The sequence below is a fragment of the Neopelma chrysocephalum genome, unplaced genomic scaffold (genome assembly GCF_003984885.1).
Source record: "Neopelma chrysocephalum unplaced genomic scaffold, ASM398488v2 Primary Assembly neopelma1_149, whole genome shotgun sequence".
Classification (NCBI taxonomy): domain Eukaryota; kingdom Metazoa; phylum Chordata; class Aves; order Passeriformes; family Pipridae; genus Neopelma; species Neopelma chrysocephalum.
The window spans coordinates 274,040-288,112 of NW_020897811.1; the positions used below are offsets into that span (position 1 = coordinate 274,040).

At 45.1% G+C, this 14,073-nt stretch overlaps 1 long non-coding RNA gene across 1 annotated transcript; it reads left to right on the top strand.

The window, feature by feature from the left end:
- Nucleotides 1–2,673: 2,673 nt before the first annotated feature.
- Nucleotides 2,674–11,108, top strand: LOC113976201. The gene is made up of 3 exons (XR_003537039.1): nt 2,674–2,943; nt 3,574–3,698; nt 10,935–11,108. It is a non-coding gene; the product is annotated as an uncharacterized LOC113976201 (long non-coding RNA).
- The last annotated feature ends 2,965 nt before the right edge of the window (nt 11,109–14,073 follow it).

The window sequence follows — 14,073 nt, forward strand, 5'->3', positions numbered from 1 at the left end:
GCTGTGCACCCTTCTAAGATAAATATTTCCTCTGCTGGAACTGCTGAGTATATCACAGCCCAACAACTAGGAAGGCTTGCTTACTCATTCCTGCCACGTGTTTCTGAAGTGGTTTTCTGCTCTTCTAATGTTACCAGGGAGTGCATCCTCTGGCTGCCCTGGCTTGTTAGAAAGGCAAGCACACACTGAGCTAACTGTCAGAATAACCCACAAAGCACCGATGCAAATAGAGGTGCAATTTTGCACCACTCAGAGAGGGTTAAAGCTTCCGGCCATTGTGTGGCTGAAATGTTAAAACTAAAAGCATTTTGAACTAACCTTTGCATCCTCTCCTTGAACTTTTTGTTTACTCTTTGCACTTTTGCTTGACGACATCACTTGCTGCCTCCAACTGGCTTCTGCTTTGTTTCTTACGCTCCTGTGAAAGGGTTTTATCATAAACCTCATGGCATTTCAAGAAGATATTTTATTAATTGGGTATCTGTCCCTCATTTTCCACTTTCTTATCTCTAGTTGCTCTTAAAGTGTATTTGGGCCCAAGTTATTTGTCATTTTCCCTTTGTATATTATTTGGTCCAATTCTGTGTTTGTATTTGGGGTTTCAGTAAGATTGCATGTGATCTGTGACAAGATAGAGCCAAAGACTCTTCCCACATTCCTAAAATATGTGGCAACAGGGCAAGAAACTCAAAATTATGTGGCAGTTTCTTTTAAAGAGGAGATGTCCAGTGGGTTTCACTCAGTTGTGTTTAAAAGTCAATAGTGCACTTGGTGGTAGTCCCTGTGCTATTTGTTTTAAATTACGTTCAATTTCATACTGTCTCCACATTCTCTGTTTCCAACATCCAGCAGATTTTTGTATTGACAAATGTGTGGCATTTACAGGAAGCTGTTGTGGAGAAAACCTGTGGTTCTTCTGTATGGGCTGAGCATAGTTGTGGCTTCTGACCCTGGGGAGAGCTGTTTGAGTTCAGGATTATCCTATTAGATGGATGTTTCTAATAAAACTACCAGCAGCCAGAGAGCTTATCTGTAGCACCACTGTGCAGTTCCAGAGCTAACATCCCCCTCAATATGAAGGGGGTGAGTCCTGAGTGTCATTATTTGTTTTGAACGTGCCATAGGCTAAGGTTGTAGCTGAGCTTCCACAGTGGCTGCAGCTGATCCAAACCAGGGCTGCTTTGCCCCTTCTCACTCTCTTCCTGTAATCCACAAGGCAAGCTAGTCCATCCTGCTAAGTCTGCAAGTGTCTTCTGAAAAGTAATGGAATAGTTTTCTGTCAGCTTAGCAAGTTGGAATGGTGGGATCAGCATCAGTGCTGGTGCAGAGAAAAGAACAAAAATGCATAGCTACGGGCAGGAATGAGCCAGGGCCCAGAGAAGCTCTTAAATTAGGTTCAGGGGACAGGATGGGATGTGACTTTCAAGGGGAGCTGCAGTCAGGTGCTGCCTCTGCTCAGCTTGCACTGAAAGTAGCTGCCAAGTGGCTGCTGTGTGAGTCACTCTAAGTGACTTATCTGACTGGAAACCCATCAGGCAACAGCAAATAAGAGAGTTCCTTCCCACCAGGGAACCAAAATGACTTTTTACATAGACTTTTTACGTTAAACACAAGTGGGAGAAACGGGAGTAGATGGGCTAGGGGGAATGTACAGCAGCTTTCTCTGAGTCTGGCTTGGCTAAAGGAGGTGTCTGTACGCTGAAGGCAGAGGTCCCTGGGATACTGAGCAGGAACTGCCCATCTCTCTGGCCCTCTGAGCTGCTGGAATGTTCTGGGGCCCAGCTGGGTGGCTTTTTGTTGAGTTAGTCACCTTGGCTCACAGAGGTGGAAGAGGGAAGTGCTGGAGCACAAGGAGTTGGTCAATGTGGGGAGAGGGGGAGGAATGAGATGTGACAGCAACTACCTTCCCCTACATAGTGCCTTGAGGTGCTGTAGGTCTGAGATTTTTTTAACTAAAAGTAAGTATTTTAACAGAATTTTTGAATTAAGTTAGTTTAGTTTTCTATGAATACATGAATAAATGATCACTTCTGTTAGAGGTGCCCTTCTCCAGGTACCTCATTTCAGTCTTGTGCTGGCAGAATTGGTGGGGTGACCTGCAGCACAAGGGCTGAATGGGCTGGGTGAGAAAAGGTTAGGGTCAAACTGCTTCATGTTGGTTTTTCTAACTGGAAAACATTCATGTAACAGCAGACCACAGGGACCACAGTTCTGCCTCTAATCACTTGCCCATCACAACAAGGCCATCTTTCCACCACTATCAATACTATGTGTGTGCATCCCCTGCTCACTAGCCCTACTTGAGAGGTGGAAATTAGGCCTGGATGTCTAGTGCCTTTCCTACCAAAGGAGACAGAGTATCTGATATGCCAACGTCATTGCTCCCCAGGCCTGCCCTGGTCAAGCACAAAGCCTGTTCCTGGAATGCTTAACTATCAGGTTTCCTTGCCAAAAATGCATTGGCAGACTGAATTTTGTATAAGGTCACAGCTTCATGCCTCATTTCTTTTGGAGTTTTTGATCCAACACCAGGAGCCCCAGAGCTGATTTGTTGCATCACTGAAAAACAGCCCGAGCACCAGAATATTTTTAAAATCAAGGCCAAAGTTCAAGGCTTTGGTCACCATCAAACTCATGAGATCAGCAAAATCTGCATAAAGACCACTATATAGTACACTTCTTTTTGGGTCTCCATAGATCTTAAATATTAGGGTTTTTTTTCTTTTAAAGCATGGGTACATATTCTGGGCTTTTAATTTTTTAACACAGAAGCCAAGAATGTTGCATTTTGTTGTGTTGACTGTCTTGCCCTTTGCTTTCTGGCAGATTGACTAGAACAGACCAGCACAGAAGCACTCTGATACTCTTCAGGAAGGTGGATGGCACCTGGAATGTCTCACCCAGACTGCTGTCCTGGTGTGCAGGAAGAAGGATACTGAAGAGGTGAGTATGAGATGATGCTCTCTTTTGCTAGACATCCTGATACCACTGGTGAAACAGAAAAGCTTTCCAATCACCCAACACCTTTTCTTATATCCTAGGGTAGACACTGGATAAAAAGATTTTTGTGGCTTTTCCCAGGGAAAGGCACACTTCCCCATATGGTGGCAAATGCATGAACTTGTGGCCAGGCTCACCCCAGTTCTTCTCCAGCCTTGGGTACACCTTTTTTCAGTGGTGCTTTCAGTTGGGTTTAAACTGAAAGAGGGGAAATTTAGGTTAGATATACTGAATAAATTCTTCCCTGTGAGTGTGGTGAGGCCCTGGCACAGGTTGCCCAGAGAAGCTGTGGCTGCCCCATCCCTGAGAGTGTCCAAGGCCAGGTTGGATGGGGCTCTGAGCAACCTGGGATACTTAAAGGTGTCCCTACCCATAGCAGAGGTGTTGGGATGAGATAATCTTTAAGGTCCCTTCCAACTCAAACCATTCTATGATTTTATCACTGGATCTGTGATAAGGGAGACCAAGAACCAACATGTGTTCACTGAAATGGATGATGGACGAGGGGACTTGCTGGCAAACATGCTCCAAAAAAGCAATTTCTTTCGTCCTCTTATCTGTTTTTCTGCAAAGATCCTGCTCCTATGTCAGATTTCCTTTTTATGTCCCTGATTTTCATGGGTCCTGAAGAAATTACCGATGGGAGTTGGCTAGATAGCGAGATTACACTGGAGCAGAACTGGGCAGAGTTTGAATAAGTGAGTACTGTTTGCTGGAAACTGCTGGAAACACCCACCTCCCCTTCCTTTGGGCTGAAACCCTTTGCCATGCTCAAACAGGGCTGCAGTAGCTACCCTTGCTGGTGGACACATCCTCCTGGAGCCTGAGGGTGGCTGGCAGCTCTGGCCAAGGCAGTGAGTGCCCTGCTGCCCTCACTCTGCACCTCCCCATTGCCTCCTCTTTGTTTTCCCCTTGTTGTGATTTGTTGGATTGGGTTCTGTGGCTGCTTCGTGGCTGAGTGTAGGTAAGGTATGTAAATTGCTTTTTAACAGCTCATATGCACCCACACATACTTAAAAGAAAAAAGAAAGGCAAAATAACATGGTCAGCACTGAATTATAAGAGACCAAGAATGCATCCAGAGCTGAAAGTCAGTGGCTGGATGGCCAAGTCCTGCATCCTGCCAAGGCTCTCTTCAGAATGAACTGAGTGGACAGCAAGTTTCATTGCTTCAAATTGGGATTTTAAAGGAGGGGACTGCCTCTGTGGCTGAAGTACTTACTTTGTGATCCGGACTTCTCCAAAACAAAAGTATTTAATTTTTATAGAAATTTCAAACCCAAAAGTACAGTGTTTCAACCTCTAGTGACATCTTGCTGCTTGTTCTGATTTGGTCCATTTTAAATGGACCAATTTAAATCGACAAGGACAAGGACCACAGCAGGAGCAGTTATAGCTCCTGATATAATTCACTGTGTAGCTTCTCCTCTTCTCAAAGCATCAGAAAGAACAGTTTTTAGGCATTGTCTGCACTTTATTGGCCTTATAGTGCTTGATATGAGGATATTTACTCTCCAATCTGCACTTGGACTTGTTTCAAGGACACTCTGGACCACCCAATCTGGGCACAGGTTTGGAGTAAAAACCTGGCTTTTCACAACCTGACTCTGCTGGTGAAGTTTTCTTCTCCTTTCCCAGGGGAAAAGTTTTCATTCTTCTGTGTCACCAAGTAATCTGCTCTGTTAAGCCAATGCTGAGGTCTGTCTGAACTAAACCAGAATGTTACAGAAAGAGTCTGGTTAAGCATGAGGCGGTGGGATCCCTCCTTCTTTCAGAATCACTGAGGCCACAGATATACCGTAGCAGTTTTTCCGGCATGAACATGTGCTAAGCAAAGTATTTCCACACCTCAGGCCTGCATAGCCTCAGATCTCCACACACGGAGCCCTCCTGCCATTTCCCATCTGTCAGTCCCGGTTCCAACACCTTTCCTGAGCCTGCTGGGGGTGAGCCAGTCCCTTGTGGAGTCAGGGGCCTCCAATGGCATGGCTTAAAAGCCTTGTTACAGGCAAGGACTTTGTGAGGGCCTGCTTGGAACAGCTTGGTTGTCCCTTCCTTTTTCCTACTATGCACCCTTCAGTCCCCCTTGCCCCATCTCAAAGATCTTCTCCAAGACAGCAAACTCAAGGCTTCTGCTTGAGACACACGGTGTCACTCACGTCTTTGAAGTAACAGGGAGACCTCACTGCAGTTACAACTTCCTCGAGAGGGGAAGAGGAAGGGTAGGCACTGATCTCTGCTCTGTGGGGATCAGGGACAGGACCCCAGGGAATGGTCTGAAGCCGTGTCAGAGGAGGGTGAGGTTGGGTATGAGGAAAAGGTTCTTCCCCCAGAGGGTGGTTGGGCACTGAACAGGCTCCCCAGGGCAGTGGGCACAGCACCAAGGCTGACAGAGCTCCAGAAGCATTTGGACAATGCTCTCAGGCACATGGTGGGATTCCTGGGTATGGTCCTGTGCAGAGCCAGGAGTTGGACTGGATGATCCCTGTGGGTCCTTTCTAACTCAGCATATTTTTTGATTCTGTAACTCTGAGGGACAGACCTATTAGAGCAATTCCAGAGAAGGGACACCAAGGTGATCAGAGGGATGGAGCAGCTCTGCTTTGAGGAAAGGCTGAGAGAATTGGGATTGTTCAGCCTGGAGAAAAGAAGTCTTTGGGGTGATCTAATTGTGCCTTTCCAGTGCCTGAAGAGAGCCCACAAGAAAGATGGAGAGACTATTTCCAAGGGCCTGGAGTGACAGGACAAGGGGGAATGGCTTCAAACTGACAAACAGCAGGTTTAGGTTGGATATCAGGAAGAAATTCTTCCCTGTGAGGGTGCGGAGGTCCTAGCACAGGTTGCCCAGAGAAGCTGTGGCTGCCCCATCCCTGGGAGTGTTCCAGGCCAGGTTGGATGGGGCTCTGAGCAACCTGGGCTAGTGGAAGGTGTCCCTGCCATGGCAGGGGGTTGGAATGAGATGGTCTTTAAGATCCCTTCCAACCCAGGCCATTCTACGATATCTACATCCTTCTGGAAAGCTAATGGGGTTAAATTTACCCTTGTTCTCATAGCTTTACTTATGGACTTTTCCACACCTTGTGGCTGTTGATGGAGAATGAAAGTTCCATGTAGTTTGGACTGCATCCTCCAACACGTCTGTGAAGGCCCCAGGGCTTTTGTACGGTCACTAAGACATCACAAACAAGAACGGGGAGTGCACCCTGTCTTAACATTCAGACTGTGAGCTGCACAAGGCCACCAATCTCCCAAAAGGTCTTCTGGTAAAGGAATGTAAAGTAAAAAGCAAACAAATATGGATAATCATGCTGCTGGCTAAGATGTGTTACCAAAAATTACCGATGACAAACCTCAGAATTGGGTGATTCATCCAGGCACCCAAGAAGCACTTACAAGAAACCACATGACTAATTATGCTGGAGGTCAGGGACAGTTCTGTGCAGTCGACACACGTAATTATACACTTTACAAAAACCAACCCTTGTCCTCAAGGTAAATAATGTGCTGTTATTGAGAGTAGGTTATGAACTGCTTGAAACTCCCCCTCTTGGGCTCCTTCTCTTGGTCATCTATTCTCTGCTCAGCACCTGGCACAACAGCTGCCCAGGCAACAAAAAAACCCCAAATAGCTCAGACCAAAATGTGGCAGGTCAGAATTCCCCCCTGCCAATGCTGATTTTTGTGTGGTGGCGTTTCATGTGGGGGATTTCAACTGTGTTACACACACAAAGGCAAGACCCGACCCTGTCTTCCCAGATGAAATTTAGTGATCCAACCTGGATTAGTGGGGTGGAAATCCAAGCAAAGAGGCTGATGAGCCTCCACAGAGTTGTAAGTGATGGGAGGTGAAATGCTACAACCCCATCCCTCCTGGTGAGGCAGTGCTTCTTCTGTCAGCTGAAATGAGGCTTTGAAAGTGCTGAGGTGTTCTCACTTTAGTGGGGAATAAATCAAGTCTAAATTTGAATGTGTTTGATGACAATATAAGCTGTACAAAGCTATAAGCTAATTACTACAGGAAACTCCTCTTCTGGTTATTTCAGCAAAATTTCAGCGCCTCTGTATATTTGAAGAGCTGGAACAAAGCAACTGGGTTTTGACTTTCACAATTTACTGAATGTGGCATTGATGGGGAACCGTATGGTGATGTAAGGACAGAGCCATATTTGTTTAAGGAACCTTCAGGCTGAATTTCCAGCTTTGTGAGTGCTCAGAGAGGGGAAAGAGGGAAGTTCAGAGGAAAACAAATGTTTCCTGAACTTTGAGTTTCTTTGCTTTTATATACTATCAGATTTTTCTGTGATGTGACCAGCTGTCCTTCATAAACTTTGCTTTATCTCTGTGGCATTTTGTGTCTAGAAAATTATTAAGCTGTCATATTTGAGGACTGGAAAGAACAAAGGGCTGAAAGAGTTTGTTCTACCTGTCAAGTTACTCAGTTGCAGCTGAGTCCCTTTGCAGACACGCGTTTCCACTGATGTACATGTGCACCATGGGCTGGTGCTCCTCATGCTATGGGAGCTATAGATGCAAAAAAAAAAAAAAGTATAAATCTATATGTATAAAAAATATACCACCTGATGAGGAGGACTGTGGGGCTCAGCAAAGCTCCCTATTACTTATTAGCCAGCCAGTGGGTCTGGCCTGTCTGTCTCTGTCCTTGGCAATAAAACAGAGATGAAAGGTAGCCGCTGATGTGGAGGCAGACTTGAAAGTACAGTAGCTATCTCAGGCCCTCTCCTTATCAAAGGCTGGGACAGCAATAACTGTACTAGATGGAGCAACAAGGACGTGGAAGGCTGGGCTGTCAAACAGTTACACCTTGTGAGCAAACAGCAGTTTCACATCCCCGCGGGCACCCAAACACGGTTGGCAGCTGAAGGGAGGCTGCAGCAGATGGTGCCCAGCTGTAGTACCAGCCTCCTCCTCCATCACAGGCACCAGGGCAAGTGCCTCCCCAGCTGGGGAAACCTTGCCAGTAACTAGGTGGTGAAGGCTCCCAGGCAGAAGCCATCCCTCAGACCAGCAGAGGAAGCTCAGCTGTCATCGACCTGGCTCTGCCAGGCTGGGAAAACCATTTTGCACAGGCTTTCTCGGCTGAGAGTCCCACAGACCAGCCCCTACTCAGGCCAAAATCAAATGGCAGTGAGGTCAGCCTTCTTCACAGGTGTTAAAAGAGTCATCCCAAATGCTGATAGAAGGGTGGGACATGGGAAGAGTTTTTAGGGGCAGTGGATCATCCTTTAAGAGGAGACCGCTAGAGTTTTAAACTTCAAGCTTCCTCAAGCACCATGTTGAAGCCAGAAGAGTTCTAGCTGATCCTGGCTGATTCTAGTGGAGAACTGCACTCAGCCTTGCCTTGAATCAATAACTTGAGCAAAAAAGATAATGCCCCTCTCAAGAAAAAAATAAACTGAGATACTGAGTCAATCACGGCAGCTTTTGTTGGCTTCATGAAAGGATTTTTTTTAAGCTCCCTAAATTTGTCCATTTGTGTCTCGAATGCATTAGGGCTTGATGTACCTGACAAATTGTCTTACACAATACAGTCAACAAACGTGGCTTCTGATCATGCTCTCTATCATGAAATTACTAAGTGAAGGTCAGAAAGACAATTTTTTTATGGTAGGTAAGCCAACCAAATCTTTGGAACTGGGAGTGCAGTGTTAGTGTTGGAGTTCCTCTCTACAGATCAGTTTTTCACTTAGAGGAAGAAAGCAGAAAAGAGCCACAAAGGAGATGCAGAAGACACAACATACACAGCAGCGGATATTGAGCTGGAAAGAGTGGCACAAAAATATGTTTGTCTTGGGTCACAAGGACTTCATCAGGAGATGACACAAGATCCAATACTGTCTTAAATACCAAATTCCATGGCAAACTTACTTTTTCACTACAGAATAATGGTGATGGGCTTGGTGAACCTATATAAGAAGGACATGGAACTGTTGAAGCAAGTGCAGAGGAGCCCATGAAGTTGATAAGGGGACTGGAGCACCTCCCCTATGAAGCCAGGCTGAGAAAGTTGGGAATGTTCAGCCTGGAGAAGACGTGTTATATGGAGACCTCAGAGCACCTTCCAGTATCTGAAGGGGCCACAAGGAAGCCTGGGAGGAACTGTTCATCAGGAACTGTAGTGACAAGACAAGGGGGAATGGTATCAAACTGAAAGAGTAGGTTTAGATTGGATATTATTATAATACTATGATTCTTCCCTGGGAGGGTGGGGAGGCCCTGGCACAGGTTGCCCAGAGAAGCTGTGGCTGCCCCATCCCTGGGAGTGTTGAAGGCCAGGTTGGATGGGGCTCTGAGCAACCTGGGATAGTGGAAGGTGTCCCTGCCCGTGGAGGGTGGGTGGTACTGGATGATCTTCAAGGTCCCTTCCCACCCAAATCATTCCGTGATTCTACGTTGAAAGTAGCTTGGTAAGTTTTAAGGAATTTTTAAAACATTACTTGAACATGAAATTCCCGTTGAACAATTTTCCAGGTTTACGAGTGAAGCTTGAGGTAGCAAAAACTGGGGGTAGCAGGTCGCAAAAGACCTCTCAGGAAAAAAAGGCTTCTAAACCATTTTCTAAAAGTGCATCAATCTTGCCCAGAACCCCGTCTGTGTCACACAGCTGATGTTCCTGGCAACCCCAAGAGTTGCTGGATCCAGGCTACACAGCGTTATGTAACGTGGTTTGCTTCATTTCAATCCTGATAAGAAAATTCTTGGAAGTCGCTTGAAAAACTGTAACTATGGTGCTGATTTGTTTCATTTTGCTGCTACGAGGGAGGGTCCCGAAGGCAGCCAACGTGATGGGAGAGGTGATGGGTAGTGAGGGTGCCTTCCCAGGTGTTTTCTAATTCCTAAGAATAAACTAAGTTTTGAAAACTTAAGCTTGGAGCATTTTTTCCCTACTTGTATCTGCCATAGTGGTCAGCATTAATATTAAACATCAAAGTTCCAAATCGCACATTTAACCTGAAAAAATATCTGGGATGGCAGGGAAAGAGGAGGGACATGGGAAATGGGCCTGGAAATGGCATCTGAAGTAGCTGAGTCCTGTTCCCTGACACCACAGGAAAACACAGGGTGTAGGTTCTTCCAATTTTTTATTTTTAAATTGGGTAAAAAGTTTTCTCCTCCTGCTGCTCGCAAAAGCTCCTCCAAAATCTCCTTCCTCTGATGGTTTGAAACATTCTTCTGATTTCTTTTTTACAGTTCTCTTTATTCTCTTTCACATATTTTCAGAAAGAAAAGTCATATATCTGTTGAGATTTTTTTTCCCTAGGCTAAAAAAGAGCTAAATAAGCCACTTTCTGTTGTGTTTTTAGTGGAGATTGTCTGTTCCATTTGTCTTAATTTCCTTTGATAGAGCTAAATCAGTTCAGCTTTTTGAAAATTGTCACCTTATAATGGTTCCAACTCTTAGGACATCATAGTTTTTGATAATTTTGACAATTCTCCCTCATCCTTTGCAGCAACTTCACATACACCTTCATTGAAAAATCCTTGTTGCAGCTCTTCCAGTCTGAGTTCATCAGTATTGGACTTTAGGGACCTGAGCTGCCTGCAGCATGCAAGAGGACCTCTAATATGGAAAATATCACTATTTGCAACCAGTGACCTACCAGTTTAATATAAATATTCTCTAAAAGCATGGTTATAGACTTCACACTGAATTAGTGCATCATTTTGGAGCCAGCAAATGGAGAAGGGATATGTCTCCTCATCTCCCTATTACTTATGGGTAAAATTAATACAGAGATGCTTGACTGCATTTCCTGTGAATCAACAGCAAGTGCATCTGTATTTCCGGAAACAACTTTGCCCCTAGTGAACACCCTCATGGTGAAAACAAACTAAATGAAAATTGCCTTCAAGATCTAACCCTAACCCTAACCCTAACCCTAACCCTAACCCTTTCTTTTTCCTGTCTTCAACAGCAGAAAATCCCAGAACCCTCTCACTGGAGTGACAGGAGCTGTTGGTTAAAACTGAGAGTGGGGCCCAGCCACCAGTCCGTCGTCGTGACTTAGATGGATAATTAGTCAGGTAACAATTCCACTGTTGAAAAGTCTGTGAGGCTGGGATCAAACCAACTCAGCACTGCAGGCAACTGTCATGAGATAAAAAGATAAGATGAATGAATGTGTACTGCACTTGGAATGCACAGAGCCCGATATAGATATAAAATATTATTACTAAATGCACTAGTGCTCTGTTGTAAGGAGATTTCCTGCAAAAGCAACCAAATGAATAAACTCCAGAGACCCTGACAGTCATGAAAATAAATCATGTGAGTAAAGCAGTACCTGTTCCTGGGCTGCACCCTGCTCTCCTGTAACAATGTCACCTGGGCAAGGTTTATACCTGTGTGCCGTGGCCATAGCAACACCGCTGATGACAAATACAAGAGCTCGCTTGTGCCAGGTCGGCGAAGCCCACAGGGGCAGGTCTCTAGGTTTCCATTGCAGCAAGGAACTGCTGCTACTGGGGATGTGATCTTTCTGGCAGTGGTGCCAGAAAGCCTGGGGGCTGCCCAGTGAAGAGCTTTGGTGCAGTGAGTGAGGTAAGAGAGATTCCAGAGCCATCAGAACTCTTAATATTCAACTTCACAGCAGAGGGAGATACATGTGTCCATCAAAATATTTAAGAGTCCTCTGGCAGCTAATTTTTTGCGTGGTGCCCTCCTGCCCCTCAGATTGCTGCTTTTGCTCTGGTTGGCAATGTGAGGCAGGTGCTGGAGCAGATTCATGGCTCCAGAGAGCCAACCTGCTCCAAGGCTGAACGCCCATCCGTGGGCAGCTACTGCACTCGCAGCGTGCTACGCCCAGAGCTTTGCTGACTGAGTCGCTGGATGTATAAACTTTCCCATGATCATCTCGACGGTTTTTCTCATCCCCTCGAGCACAAAGCTTGTAAGTGGGAACAGAGCCACTAAGACAAATTTCTGTGGGCAGAAAGCAACAGATACGCTCGAGTGACTTACTTGCATTTCGTACTGTGGTTGTGTGTTTTGACAGAGCCACCACAGGTTCTCTCCCGGAGTGCGGAGTTTAGCTGATGATTCAGACGTGTAAGAGCAAGAGCAAAAGCAAAAGGATTACTTGTGGCTGATGCCGGGATCAATCACATACTGAAAGCACAATTCAGGATTCAGCTTTGCTAAGTAGCACGTCCAGAGGAGGGACACCAAGATGATCAGAGGGATAGAGGAAAGGCTGAGAGAATTGGGATTGTTCAGCCTGGAGAAGAGAAGGCTTTGGGGGGACCTAATTGTGGCCTTCCAGGACCTGAAGGGAGCCTACGAGGAAGATGAGGAGAGACTATTTCCAAGGGCCTGGAGTGCCAGGAGATGGGGGAACAGCTTCAAACTGGCAGAGAGTAGGGTTAGATTGGATATTGGGAAGAAATTCTTTCCTGGGAGGGTGCTGAGGCCCTGGCACAGGTTGCCCAGAGAAGCTGTGGCTGTCCCATGCCTGGAAGTGTTCCAGGCCAGGTTGGATGGGGCTCTGAGCAACCTGGGCTAGTGGAAGGTGTCCCTGCCCATGGCAGGGGCTTGGAACAAGATGATATTTAAGGTCCCTTCCAACCCAAACCATTCTGTGATTCTGTGATTCTTGTACATTGTGCTTTTACCACTCACTTTCTTTCACATCATGATCCTCTGCTACAAGAAGTTCTCTGACACCTCTTGCCTCTCTTTCCAGATGCAGAGAGAGGGAGAAAGGTTGGCTGGCAGCTGCCATAAAGTCACCGGTGTGGCTTTTTAATACCAGGCAGGCTCCTTGTAACCCTTTGACACACCACATTGCTGCAGTGCTGCAAAGAGCCCCTCTGCAAATGAGTACCAGGCTAATTGAGAACACAGGCCTAAAAATAGACGTGTCTGGGAAGTGATGATTTTCCCACAGAAACATCAGGTTTTCATAAAAAAGTCTGAAAAAAGGGGAGTTTTAATGCAGAAAGGTTTTGGGTTACCAAGCTTAGATTTTATGTTCTTCTTTTTGACCAACACTGAAGATTTTTGTTGAAAACTATTTTTAACAAAAAACATTGGTTTTCCAAAGAAAACCACAGCTACTGACAAAATAATTTTTAAAAAAATCATTAAAATGTTAGGCTCAGCTTACAATTTTTTTCCCCCTGTTAATCTGCTTTCCTGCTTTTTCTATTTTCTGCCCTCTCCTTCTCATGTGCAGCCCATTTGGTGGTACTTCCATGGTAACAAGTCCTACTAAGTGAAACTAGCACCTCTTCCTCAATTCTTTCCTCACTGTTTTTTCTCTTTGTTCATATTTGTTACTCTTCTTTTTCTTCAATTTATCTTTATGAATAGTTATCTTTCCTTTACCTTTTCCTTATCATATTCCTCCGCTTCCTTTTTTGTCCAGCAGTTATATGTCTCTAATAATCTTTGTTCTTTCCTGGTTCCATCTTTTTTTCTTTCTGGCACCTTTAATACCTGTGCTTTCATTTCCTCATCTTCTCCCTAGATATTAATGCCTATTGGCAGTCTTTCCTATCTGTATCTTTGGATAACACATATTCCATAGGGATTTTAAAAGGTTAAGTAATTTTTAATCATAACGCTACAAAAGCACAAAAAGTAAATATTATTATGTCCATTTTATGTGTGGAAAAACTACAGGCAGGAATATTGATTACTTTGGCCAAAGTCAAGGAGCAATTCTCCATTAAATCTGATGTCTCCTTCATCCATCTCATTCCATGGTCAGTCTACTGGACTCTTGCTCTTTCTACTGCCATGATCCTTCTACTGCTGTGACACTGTGTTTCAAATCTTCCTGGAAGCATTTAGACACTGGACTTCTGCAAGCTTCAACCCTACTTTATTCTTCATCTTCCATCACTTAAAACTTGTCCTATAAACTTTCTCATGTCTGTATCACCAGGCAACAGCAGCAGAAGCAGCTTTCCTGAGGCATGAAAGCATCTGAGGTCATTGCTTGTGACCATACTATGAGAAGTACAGAAAAAATAGTGAAGATCCAGGAATCTTCATTCCACAGAATCCCAGAATCACAGAATGGATAATGTTGGAAGGGACCACAGTGGGTC